Source organism: Myotis yumanensis, unplaced genomic scaffold, assembly GCF_028538775.1.
Source record: "Myotis yumanensis isolate MYYU_CA2020_CCGP unplaced genomic scaffold, mMyoYum1.0.hap1 SCAF_3, whole genome shotgun sequence".
In the NCBI taxonomy this organism is placed as follows: domain Eukaryota; kingdom Metazoa; phylum Chordata; class Mammalia; order Chiroptera; family Vespertilionidae; genus Myotis; species Myotis yumanensis.
In genome coordinates this window covers 61,142,403-61,156,431 of record NW_027223754.1, presented here as the reverse complement: position 1 = coordinate 61,156,431, position 14,029 = coordinate 61,142,403, and the positions used below count along the sequence as shown (strand labels likewise).

The following is a 14,029-nucleotide window of genomic DNA, read 5'->3' as shown; positions in this document are numbered from 1 at the left end:
CTGCCGGCCTGATCGCCCCCAACTGCCCCCCCCCCCCCACCAGCCTGGTCAACCCTCATGGCCTCCCCGCCAGCCTGTTCGCCCCACGCAGCCTGCTGTTCAGTCATTTGGTCATCCCTCACTAAGCCCCCTGCGGGCCTGGTCCTAGACAGCCATCTTGTGAGGGCATGAGGGTTAATTTGGAAATTACCTCTTTATTGTTTTTTGTTTTTTGTTTTAAAGTATATTTTATTGATTTTTTACAGAGAGGAAGGGAGAGTTAGAAACATTTTTTGTTTTAAAGTATATTTTATTGATTTTTTACAGAGAGGAAGGGAGAGTTAGAAACATTGATCAGCTGCCTCCTGCACACCCCCTACTGGGGATGTGCCTGCAACCAAGGTACATGCCCTTGACCGGAATCGAACCCGGGACCCTTGAGTCCACAGGCCGACGCTCTATCCACTGAGCCGATCCGATTAGGGCAATTACCTCTTTATTGTACAGGATCAGAAAACAAGACTTGGAGAATTAACTTGCTCACTCAGGTAACAACTGGTTAGAGGTTTCAAATCCAGCACTAACTCTACTACAAGGTTTCATTTTGCAAGAAAATAAATTTCAGAAAAACTGGAGTGAATTATGGAATGGCTAATAGAGTTGAATATATTTCGCTAGAGATAAAAAGACTCAGATAGGAAATGACCGTGATATTGGCACTGAGCTACTGAAAGAATTATCATATGGACTGCATTCCTCAATTTGATCTTTCAATAAGTATGTTAGCACTATATAATCAGTCAGTATATTAGGCACTGTGTTAGAAGCCAGTAAAGTAACAATGAAGAAGATTCATATCCTGCTCTCATGGGACCTATTATTGGGAGGGGACAAGGCAAATCAAGAAGCAATTACAGCAGAAATTTTGCTATGGTGCCAAAGAATAAAGACTGGAGCCCAGCATATTCTTAAAGCAAGCGATGATAAATAAGAGTCACACAAAACGTTATGTTTAACAATGATTGTTATAACATGAGCAGGAGTTAGGCAAGGTATATGTGTGACACAAAAAGAATCTAAAATGAATTATATTGATGAGCTAGTTTGAGTGTTTAGGCAGAGTTTGAAAAATGTTTATTTTTGTTTCTTAACTGGAGAAAATATAGCTAGGGAGAAATGATGTAAATTAATATTGTTCTTAATTTTCTCAAATTTTTGAGAAATTTGAGAAATGCACATGACAGAAAACTGTGCATACAAATAAAATGTGTTCAGTAAGTTTTCAAATACCCATTTGAGATCTCTATCATCTAACTTCCTTTATTGTGCATATGTTTGTACTGCAACAATGTTTGAGTCTAACTAAGGGACCTAAGCCATAAATCAGACATAGCTTAATCAACAGAATCTTGGCTTAACTAGGGATTTACAGATCAATAAACTATTCTAAATTATAGTACAACAGCACAAATTTAATGTTTCTATTAAAAAATTAAGGGCACTTTTAATTACCTGTTGATAGAAGTTTTAGTTGACTCATTAAAGAAGAAGCCTAGAGGTTTACAATTTCTAAATAATCATTGTTGATTTTTATTTTCAACTTTCTGTAACTGATCATGGGAACTGTATTTACAGTTTTGTTTTGTTTTTCTTTTTGAAAAGCTCAGATACTTCACCTACTTGATAATGTTAATGGCAACTTTTATATCAGCTACATAGAAACTTCTTAAGAGTGACTTTCTCAAGGTCATGGAGCAAATCTCTGGTTAGACAGGAATGGAATTCATGACCTCTGACTGCCAGAAATTTTCTACCCACACTCGGAAATTCCTGCTCCATAAGTGTAATTTATATGCTCACTTTCAGAGGCTGGAAAGTTTAAGTCTTTTAGGGCAGGGGGTAAGGAGTAGTGAGAGAGTAGTTTTTCTGTCCAATCAGTTGCCACACCAGTCCTTCAAAATAATTTTTACCCACATTATCTCATTTCACCCTTTCCACAGCCCTGTAAACTACACATTTTTCTTCCCATTTCACAGACTCAGGTTAAGAAATTTAACCAAGGTCATTTAGAGTTACTAAGCAAGAAAGTCCTGACTCAAACTGCTATTTCTGCCACTTAACCCAGTCCTGATTCCAGTATGTATAATATTAGCAAATACCTAATAATTAAATGAATGAAGGTTTTCTTTACAGTTGTCTATTTCATTTTTTACAATAACCCATCTTTGTTGCTGTTAGGTATTGGTTTGTTTTTGGGAGGGCAGTGTTGCTTCCCTATTTTGTAATGAGTTTGCTTGTCAATCTAAAAAAAAAAAAAAAAAAGGCAAGAATAGTATTACCAAACATGGAATTTGAAAAAACAAACTTTGGCCCAGCTGGTGTGGCCCAGTGGTTGAGTGTCGACCTAGGAGGTCACAGTTTGATTCCCAGACAAGGCACCTGCCAGGGTTGCTGGCTCAATCCCCAGTGGGGACTGTGCAGGAGGCAACCTATCGATGATTCTCTCTCATCATTGGTGTTTCTGGCCCTCTCTCCCTCTCCCTTCCTCTCTGAAATCAGTAAAAACATATTTAAAAAACAAACTTTGTGTGTTTTCCCCTTTTTATATAAGTGAGGGGCTTTTTAACTGTAATTCTTGGTCATAATGTATATGGTGTGGAGGATATGTACAAATATAGGTAAAGAATATAAAAACATGCATTAATATTACATATACACATATATATATATCTACTTATGTAAAATGGTGAATATATGTATTATTGTGAGAAGTCCCCTCTTATCTACAGTTTTGCTTTCCAAGGTTTCAGTACCCAAAAAAAACATTACATGGAACATTCCAGAAATAAACAATTAATGTTTTAAATCATATGCTGTTCTGAGTAGCGTGATGAAATCTCTAGCCATCCAACTCAGTCCTGCCCAGGATGTGACATCCCTTTGTGCAGCATGTCCACACTGTATATGCTCCCCACTATTAGTCATTTAGTAGCCAGCTAGGTTACCAGATCAACTGTTGTGGTATCGAAGTGCCGGGTTCAACCTGGGTTCAAGTAACCCTTATTGTTGTTGTTAATCCTCACTTGAGGATATTTTTCATTGATTTTTAGAAAGGGAGGAAGGGGAGAGAGAAAGAGAGAGAGAGAGAGAGAGAGAAACATCAATGTGAGACACATTGATTGGTTGCCTCCTCCATGAGCCCCCAGGGCCAGGGATGGATGCTGCAGTCCAGGCAGGTGCCTGTGACAGGGAATTTGAACCCACCACCCTTTGGTGATGATAGTAATTCGGACATGCCAAAGAGAAGCCATAAAGTGTTTCCTTTAAGTGAAAAGATACATATGGATAATAGAAAAAAAATATACAAAGTGTTCCATACAATCCACAGTTTCAGGTATCCACTGGGGTCTTGAAACATATCCCCCACAAATAATCGGGGGACTGTATACTTGTAAGCACGGTGAATACAGCACTTGGAACACAATTCCTGGGTATCTAGGCCAGCAACTAGTAATATGGCAGCTTCTGTAGCCTCTGCTGGGGTAGGAAAACTATCCCAAAGCTCTCCCATTTTCCCCTCTCTCCTTCCCTGCAGCAACACAGCAAGACGCAATGGCTTCCTGCTAGTCCATCTGTACCTAAATAGCAATATTGTTTGGACCAGTCCAATCATTATACTAACAAATATTTTAAAATATATGCCACAGAATTAGCAACAAAATAAAAGTGCAACTTTAAGTGAGGGAGAAAGAAGTGGGAGAAGGAAGACCATACCAGGGCAGAATTCTTTGGGTGTATATCCTATAATCCACTGCCAGACCAAAGCAAATTTTTATAGAGCAATGTGACTACTCAAGTAGCCACTTTTATGACAATAAACACCCAAAACCGAAAAATCCTTTTGTAACATAATTACTGAGAATATACAGGGAAAGTAACCATTTAATCCACAGCATGTGTTCTCCACCACAGAACTGAAACGCTGACATCAGATGGGGTGTGGCTGGTCTAGGCCCTGAGAGTGAATTCTGGCCAGCTGAAGTCAGACAGTCCTCTGGGCAGGCTTGGGATCTAGAAACCACCAAGCAGGTCTCATGGAGCCTAAGGCTGTTGACCTTCTGGGCACAGGGCAAGGCCCATCTGTTTACATGCATTTTGATTTTGGGAGGGGTGATTGTGGTGGATGAGTTAAGGCAGTGGTTACAGGGTGTTGCCAATAATTTAGTTTTAATTTTTTTACCCTTACATTTTGTACGTGCTTAAGACGGAAAACTGTGCAAAACTTGTAGACTGAAAAACAAATAAATACGAATTTTAAAATGGAAAATAAACTAACATTAGGCAAGATATAAATATTTCCACTCTACAATCATATAGTATTTTCAAAATGTAAATGATAGAGGTAAACTACTAAAACCTATTTTAGGATTTATTAATGAAAATGAAAGTTGTTTTCTAGAAGAAAAAGTTAACCATGGTGTCCATTCTAAATGAAACTGTTTTGGGATTTTTTAGCTCTTTTTCATTCATTAATTAACATGGAAGCATGAGTGGGGAAACTTATCTAAAAAAAATAACTTTTCAAATGAGTTTGTACCATTTCTAGCTTTGTAGAATAAACTACTTTGTATTAATACATAAATCAACTACATCTAGATTTAAGAATGTGACACTGTAACAATGTTTCTTGCACAATATAAAGAAAACAAACTGTTTGACACCCCATTTTAATGTGATTATTCTAATGTTAATTTGCATAAATATGAAACTCCACACTTACCATTTTGTACAATGGTGAAAATGCCCAGGACCTTTACATACTCACTGTTTAACAATATCACTTCACTGATAAGGTTACTCAATACTAGCTTAACCAACACTGGCTTGAGTTCAAAATGCCCTCATTATAGGCGAGAGGCCTAAGCTTAGAGACACACTTATGTGTCTTTGCAGAGATTAAAAAGAAAAAACAACACAAAACCACTATATTTAAGACCAAATTACTTCATTAAGCTGATAACAGCCTGCTTCAAGATATGACATCTAAAACTCACTCTGAGTCTATTAAAGTCCATGTTTACCTTTCACAAGAGGTGGGGAAGTAATCCCTGAGGAGCATATAAATCTTTAAATGGCCAGAACACTATCGCTATTATTATATGCCTGATGCGTGCTCTTGGGAATGACCATCAAGCATCCTCGTTTGCTCTTCCCGGGGCCAGGGAGAGTGAGCACACCAGGGCTTGCAGTCCCTTCCCTGTCTGTACACACATAGGCTGCAGCTGTAGTAAACAACCACCAGCCAAGAGTTGCTAAGGTCAAGGTCTCAAATGCTATACGAGGACCAGCTTCTCCCAAATGACATTCAGTTGTTGAAAGGGAACTTTGTGGATAAAAAAATATTAAGGGCTCATAACCACAACAATTTTCATTCAATAAATAGCCATACAAAGCATTCCAAAACAAAGTTTAGCTGACCGTAGTGTCTTTTAAATATGTATTAATAAATCACTGAAGCACTTCACAAATAAACAGAAACCCCTCGAGAATGTTTTGTTTAGCAGACACAGCTCTATTGGTTACACAGTTTTAGTTCATCAATTATGAAAATTTTATGGGAAAATATTCCAAATTGTATTGTACCAGCTTAAGCATATTTCGTAATAGTTAGGAATTAGAAAGTAGAATTATAAACCTCTTTCCTAAATACATTACAAATGTCTGCCAATTCTGGTACCCTCAAATTGCTCTCTCTCCAACTCAGAGCAGCTTAATATACTCTAGGTAGTCTTCAGAGAGAGCAGGCTGCAGCGATAAAAAATACCTTATGCAATTGAAATGTTTGTCCTTCAACATCCTATTTCTACTAAGCTTCTACAGTTAAACATTTTCTAGCCTAAAAGTACACCCCTTTATCATAACCAATTCCTATGTGTTTTTATTTAAATGTAAAAAAACATTTGAATGAGGTCTGTAAATAGCACAACCAGGTTTTTTGGAGGGTGGGAGTGGGGGGTGGGATGGGGGTACTGTCTTTATTAAATACCAGTTCCAAAGAGTATTTCTTAGAAGATGGCATACACCCACTCTTCAAAGTGACCACTCCTATCCCCATCACAAGCTGCTGCCTGTAAAAAGCCACCAAATTTATTTTAAAGCATTTACTCATCTAAACAACTCTATCCTCCAGTAAGAAAAGGGCATGGAGGCGGCTAGGTGGCTTTGCAGAATGACGTGTATTTGATTGGCAGACGTCTATGAAGCCACTAGATGCACATGCACTAAATGTAAATAGAGCTGCTCATCTCCCCGGTGTTACAGGGAAACTGAGAGAATACTAAAGCTGATTGAAAATAAGATATCTGAGTGCTCCAGGAGAATTCTATTAGCCAGTGGAATTGCTTAAAACAATCCATATAGAGCCATTCTTAAACCATCTGCACAGTTAAATTAGAGAGCTGACAATATTAACCACACAAACTGTTTATCCAGATTACACATTCCGTTGTACTAATACTCTTTAACTCAACACAGTCCGGCTTTTATCAACTGAATTAAGGCTATTACTATTAAAGTATGCAAAAACTGGAAGAGCAGGCTGAAGGGGGTTGGGAAGCTGCGGGGCATATAACAAAGGAATTGGTACTTTTTCCCAAGCATTTGCCTCAAATACACTTCGAAACAGAACTGTTGAGTGCACCCCACCCTTTTCCCCAAAGATAAAAGTTTCCAAAGTTCTAATAGGCAGTTCTCTACCCAACAAAAGCAGGATTGATTCTCCTGGTAGGGGAGCATCTAACAAGAACACCAACTAATGTCGCGGAGGTCAAGTCCGAGTCCTCAGAGCGAGCTTCTAAGGCAAGAAGTGGCTCCTAGGCCGGCTAGCCAGGCTTCCAGGCCAGGGTGGACGTGCAAAGCTGCCCCTTGTCAACTCGGGCCGAGTCCCCCGTAATTGAAAATAACAGCCACGGGGCAGCCCCTGGCTACTTCCATGGATGAGGCACTGTAGCAAGTGACAGTTACACATCATTACGACCAGAGACAATAATGAATGTAGCACCAGGACCACTATTCATGCCAGCAGTGTCATCTCCGCCTTAACCCCTTCCCCTCCACTCTCTCCAGCGCACACCCAGAGCCCACACAGCCCGGTGCGGCAGCTATCCACCAAACTCGCTCTATTCTTGGGGGCAAACTACTTCCACAAGGACCCCCCACCCCTCCCCAATTCAGCCCTGGTGTTTTATTTCTCATCTTTGGCAACTGTCAGGCAAACACAGCAACCAACAATTCCACTAGGGATAGAAAAACATTTGCTTAATTCACGTTACTTGATAAGTTCTTTTTAAAAAAAGAAAGAAACGTATATATTGGGGGGGGGGGGGGGTGCTCCTTCTTTCTTCTCCACGAATACGACGGACGTTACTTGCTTTGCAATAGCATCGCCCTCCCTGGGCCCCCTCCCGCTTCCCAACACTTTCCCCCTTTAAGAACACAGACCAACCAAAATGATTTAACTTGAGCAGATGACAGAAGGAAAATAAAACATGTTAAGAGAATACGGTCTGATTTGGGATGGCAAAAAAAAAAAAAGAAAAAAAGAAAAGAAAAAAAGAGGAGGGGGTTGTTTATTTTGATAAGAAACGGAATCGGCACAGACCTGAACAGAAGCTGCAGAGCAGGAGAAATTGTTTTCTTTCCCTCACACAGAGTCCCCCTCTCTCCCTTTCTCTCTCGCACGCGCGCGCGCGCGCACTCACACACTCACTCTCGCACACACTCGGCGGCCACCGCGCACACTCACACGCACCCTCGCACACGCACGGGCAGAGCCTCTCAGCTGCTCTCTGCAGTTCTCAGGAAATGAATGGGGGGCAACCCAGGGAACTGTTGTACTTGCAAATGACTTACCCGGATCACATGATGCGCTAAATGTAGGGTGGGCCGGTGGGTGGAGGCAGCCGAGCCGCGAGCCCGGGTCTAGCGTGGGGAGCCTCGCCAGGCCCGCATCGAATTACCCCGGGGCCCCGCCGAGGGGGTTGCAGGACGCCGTGCTCCTCCCTTGCAGCCCGCAGCTCAGGAAACCGGAGAGGTGCTGGGGGGTGGGGTGGGGCGGGGCGGGGTGAGGTTGGGGGGTGAAAACACCAAACCCCCCAAACAAAAGAGCTCTGGGTCCTCCTCCCCCAGAAACAAAGCCCCGCCGCTGCGGGCGAGCCCTGGGGTGGGGCCGAGGGCGGGGGCGGCGGCGGGGAGGGGCGCGCTCAGCAGGCGCTAAGTCGCTTTATTGCCATAAAATGGGGCCCCCGAGCCGCTCCGCCCGAGGATTAGGAGGCGGGCTCTGAGTGTGATGGTTGAAATCCCCTGTGGGAAACTAACCCCTCCCCGTTCGCAGAGGTAGAAGGCAACACCCACTGCCCGGCCCTCGCTCCGCCGCCCGGGCCGCCGGCAGGGGGGTGGGTCCGCGGCGTCTCCACCCCGCCCCACCCCGCCCCACCCTCGCCCCCGCCCCCGCCGCGGCCTGCGCCCGCTTCCCTTTCACCTGCACCACCTTGCCGCGGCGCCCAAAATAACCCACACATGGCCACCGCGCCCGGGGAGCCCGCGGGGCCTCGCGGGGGGCGGGACCCCGGGATTGCAACTCGCCGGGCGAGGACTCGCTCGGAGCCGCCAGAAAGTCCCCTCTTTTGTGTGAGAGCGTGCATGGCAGCAGGAGGAAGAGAATTCGGAGACAAATACGGCGCGGAGCCCGCACGGGCCCCCCTCCCGTGCCCCCCGGGGGGGAGGGGGGAGAGGAGGGGCCGCGGCGCCCGCGCTCTCCCCGCGGCTCACCCGCTAGCGAACTTGGAAAGGTGTGGGCGGAGCTGGCGGGGCGGCCGCGGAGGCTGCGGGGCTGGCGGCGCCCTCGCTCGCGGGGACCGCCCCCGGGCGCCGGGCATCGCCCGGGCCGGGCAACAATGAGGTCGGGTGGGGGGTGCGGGGCCGGCCGGTGCCCTCCCCGCGGGAGTGCGCGGGAGGGTGGGGCGGGCGGGCGGGGCGCTGGGCGGGTAACGCGGGGGAATCATTGTTTGGGTCCCGGAGCTACACACGTTGCGGGCGAGGCGGGGGCGTCCTCCCTCCCCGCTCTTCACCTTGGAGGGATGGAAGGGGGCGAGGCCGAGACGCTGGCTTCGCTTTGGAGCCCCCGGAGTCGTGGCGCCCGCCCGCGCTAGTGATTTAGAAAAGCGGGAGAACTTGCTGGCGGGGAGGGGCGCCGGAGCTGCAGACCCCGGCCCAGGCCACGGGGCGGTGGGGTTTGGGGCACGAGGGAGTCTAGCCCTGCGCCCCAGAAGGGAGCCCCGAGCTCTGGGCTGCCGGGACCCGGGTCCTGGACGCCTTCGCCGGCGACCCCTCCCGCCCGCCTCGGTGCCCAGGGGACAGATCCGCGGGGCTCTGGGGCTGCCGAGAGGAGGCGGCGGCGCGACCCGGCCGTTCTCTCCGCGGCCCCGAGGGCGCGGGGTCAGCTCCGCGCGGGAGGGGGAGGGGGGGCAAGGGAGGCGGGGGTTGTTGGGGAGGAGACTGGGCGGAAGCCACGGGCGGGATGCGGGGAATGGGCTGGACACGGGCGGTCATCGATCGAGGTTGCGTGCGCCACTTTCTTGCAAACCTAGGTGAGCGCGCTGAGGCTCCCGGGCGGGCAGGACACCGTGCACGGTTCCCCTGCGTCCGCCCCGCGTGGGAAACCGCCCGTGGGTGGGAAGGCCGCTAAGGGAAAGTTTCTGTGGAGGCAGGAAGATTTGCAGGGATGTGACCCGAAGTGGGATAAGAAGAGAAACAGGAAATGAGAGCAAAGAAGCGAATTCCAGCCAGGAAAAGCCTCGCCTAGTTTTACATTTTGCGTGGCATCTTCCAAGCACTTCTAAAGGCGCCAAGTGCGTTATCAGTGAAAACAAAAGCAGTGTGTGGCCTGGTGCGTTCTCTGCCTCCCGCCACACTCTGCACGTGAGGACGATGAGAAACGTGGTCCAGCCTGGAGGGTCTGAATCCACAGCCCACCTCTTGCCCTGCCAGGAGGAATCGGTGGGCCTGTGTTTTACAAATAAGACACTAGTGAGGGAAGGTGTCTCTGACCTGATCCTGGGGTTTCGAAGAACAAAAAAGTGTGAAAGTGTTGAAAACTGTGGATCACTCCTTAGGCAAAGTATCCTTAGAGGAGGAAAGCAGTGGGAGCGGGAAGGCGATGTAAACCCACATCCGAAAACGTGGGGGCGGCAAGGGAATGAGGAGCTTGGAAGGCAAATGGAACCTGGAGGCTAAGGGGGTGTGTCGCTGGGGCCTGGATCTCTCTCTGTTCAGGGGCAAGCAGCTCTGGACCCCACCCTCTGGGCTGATCCTGGGCACTGGTAAACAGTCCTTTAAGCTCCATTACATCGGGTTAGAAACAACATGAAAAGTCAAGTTGGAAAACGGTAGAATATCAACAAATGCACAATATTTAAACGAAAAACTTGCCTCTATTAGAAACACTAATGCTTCCCTCTAGGTGTGGCGGAGAGAAGCAGAGAGTGACAGAAGTGAGTTTAACTGTAAAAGTGGAAGGACTCTTAAGAAATGTCATCCTGACAGCTCTTGTATAACAGCTCTTTCTGAGAGAGAGAGAGAGAGAGAGAGAGAGAGAGAGAGGTGGTGGGCTGACCATAAATATATTCCTTTTTAAAAAATATATTTTATTGATTTTTTGCAGAGAGGAAGGGTGAGGGATAGAGAGTTAGAGACATCCATGAGCGAGAAGCATCTATGAGAGAGAAACATCGATCAGCTGCCTCCTGTACGCCCCCTACTGGGGATGTGCCCACAACCAAGGTACATGCCCTTGACCTGAATCAAATCTGGGACCCTTCAGTCTGCAAGTCCACGTTCTAGCCACTGAGCCAAACCGGTTAGGACCATAAATACATTCTGTACCAATGGCTTCTGCACGTTGAAAAACGTTCCAAGTTGCACTCTCTGCCTATGGCAACAGCACTGCATATGTAAATTGAATGATGAAAGATAGAAAATAAAGTACAAGAATCTATTCCAGAGGGGTAGGTCAAAGTTAATATCTAGAATCTGAATAGTGTGGTTAAAAGAAGGAAATACGTCAGTATTAGTGGAAGAAAAATACTTGCAGATTTTTAAAAAGAATACAAATGTCAATTAAGGCAACTCCTCAATATAAAGAAGAACAAGAGAAAGAAAATACATATTTAAAATTGAGAATCACTTCATTGTGTCCAGTGGGGATGGGGATGGAAGAGCAAAACCAATGAAAGAATAAAGAAGTATCTATAAATTGGAAGTTGGTGTACTGGAGAAAATTATGTATGGGTATGTGTGCCTGTGTAAAGGCATGTATTTCCAATTCAGTTCATATAGTTCTATCTGTATAGAACTTAGATTTAAACATACTAAGGTGTGAACACAAGAGGAGAAGGTAGGAAAAAGTAGACATACCCTAGCAAAAATTTGTGCATATCTTTATGTTTGATTCTTTTTCCTCTATTTGTATGCGTGTGCAGGCATGTGAAAAATCAGAAAATGTAAATCAGGAAATGGCAAAATTATTTTACCAAGAATTTATAAATCTGACCACCTAAAAGAATATGTTGAAAATACAGAATCATAAAATTTCTGTGTTGAAAGTAGCTGAATCCAATTATATCTGAAACTTCCATTTTATTTAAAATCAAATTGATTTTTGGGTAAAGATAGGCCATTTCCCTAACTTTATATACTTCATTTACTTAGTCATTATTATTGCAAATACAAAAAGATTGAATTAGCAGAGAGGTTGGTATTCTGAGTTTCTTATAAATGGTACATTTATTGGACTTCTTTTACCTAACAGATTGTCCAGAAAAGAGGAGAACATATACAAGCACCTCCAAAGTAAATAACGTCTACTCCAATGTCAATGATATAGCAAAACATTACAACTAGCCATTTTAAGTGTTAACGTAATAGTAAATGTTACCTACCCAAAAAACTTTGTGTCAGATCTTTGTATACTTTACCAGTCAGTAGTCATACTCTTAAAAAAAAAAAAATAGTGTCAGTGGTAGAAAAATCTTTTACGGTATTAAGAGTATTACCTGTACGAAACCCTGGTCTCTCTAAGGTAAAGACTCTCTTCAGTATCTGTACATGTACAGTTCTTAAGCCTTTGGATTAGTGATGTTAAAAATTGCATGGATGATATAACACCAATATAATTCTGGGCAGGGGTCAGGGGAAATGGAGTCCATTTCCAGAAATAAAAGCTGTGTTGAAAGATTAGAACTGACTAGAAGTGAAAATAAAAGTGATTCCCAGAACTTTAAATAAATTAAAAAATATAATCCTGATTTTTCCTAGGGCCAAAAGTGAATATGTACTAGTAGTTTTTTATTGCCTATTTTTTTTCATGTGTCATGTTTTGGCAATAGTGTGCAGCAAGAGGGGATTTTCCTGTTTTAAGTATGAGAAAGGCATGAAAAGCCTTACTACAAATGCAAACAGCTGGTGATACTACATGATTACATGGCAAACAACGTTTTGATTTGAATTAGGTGCTATCTGGAAATTAGAGGGAAAATGACCTTTCACGACTTTGTTTTGTTGTAATCAATACAGTTTTTGGTCCTTCTAGATATCTTCATCACATCCACAGATGTCTCGCTTTTCCAAGATCCTGCATAGTACTTTCATTGAAGTCTCCTGAACCTACCACCACATCCCCTCCCCATTTCTCTGGCCCCTCCTTCTCTCACATTTATTCCACCTCTCCTACAGCAAAACCTTCATTATAAAAAACCCAAAGGCACAAATTAGTTTTAATACAATGCCATGACATTAAGGGCTCCATGTAGGTTCACGTGCTTCATACTTCCCCTTCCAGCCCATGTTTCACCTTGCCATGCCCCATCCATCCCGGATACCTTTACTTGATGGTCCTTCTCCATTTCCTCCTATGGAATTTTCCCAAAAATGCCTCCATGATACTCATAAACATATATATATATATATATATATATATATATATATATATATATATACCATCCCCTCACCAAAAAAATCATCTTTCCCTTTCTTAGAGCTTATTTTGGTATAATGGAAAGAGTGCCTCAACCACTAACCTGCTGGTTTTTCACCTTTTTTCTGATTCTCAATTTTTCACCTATTTAAATATTTCCCACCAAATGGTAATTCCCTTACTTATTCTTAAGATATTTAACACCTTTCTGCTTTCATTATACATTATTGGCTCCCCTGTCACAATGTGAATTATATTTAGAACTCTGTCACAGGTAACCCTTTGAGAATAAGAGCTGCATCATAGCCATTTATTTAGCCTACCTTTTACCCCTCACACTGTTTTGTACATAGTATGTGATGCATTAATGCTTGTTGAACAATTGAATGATTATATAAAATTGGAATGATACTAAAGTGCAATGTAGTAGAGAACCTATTTCTTCTGTTTGGGTGCATGCATTGAAAATAAGCAAAACTCAAATGTATCAGGAAATATCTTTTGAACATTGATTTTGGCAACATTCCTCAAGCAAATTTCTTCTACATTAGAAGTTTTTACATACAAGAATATATCTGATTCGGAGCATTTTTACCTAATGTCATTGTCCCTATCATATTTAATCATTTATAATCATTAAATCAACAGTGTGGAGGTTCCTCAAAAAAATTAAAAATGAAATTGCCTTATGACCCAGTGATTCCAATTCTGGGACCATATCCAAAGAAACCCAAAACACTAATTCAAAAGAATACAGGGTGGGGCAAAAGTCAGATTACAGTTGTTCACATGGAAAATAATACAACAATTAATAAATAATAATACAAGAAAAAACTGTGTTTCGCATACTCACAACTGTAAACCTACTTTTACCCCATCCTGTATACATTAATGTTTCAAAATATCTAAATATAATTCACATTGCCCCACCCTGTATATTACCCTATGTTTATTGCAGAATTATTTACAAAAACCAAGATTTGGAAGCAACCTAAGTGTCTATCAGTAGATGAGTGGATA

General features: G+C 43.7%; 1 protein-coding gene across 4 annotated transcripts in view; it reads right to left on the bottom strand.

Annotated features, from left to right (window-relative positions):
• KLF12 (KLF transcription factor 12) overlaps positions 1-14,029 on the bottom strand; it is a 662,522-nt gene that overhangs the window by 475,257 nt on the left and 173,236 nt on the right. For 2 of the 4 annotated variants that reach the window (XM_070408949.1, XM_070408945.1), the window contains exon 1: positions 7,640-7,777. The exons of 1 other annotated variant lie outside the window; for it this stretch is intronic. The gene's annotated coding sequence lies outside the window, so the exon portion shown is untranslated. Of the gene's footprint in view, positions 1-7,639; positions 7,778-7,890; positions 8,036-14,029 lie in introns of those variants that run through there. One more of the 4 variants, XM_070408947.1, reaches the window with a different exon arrangement.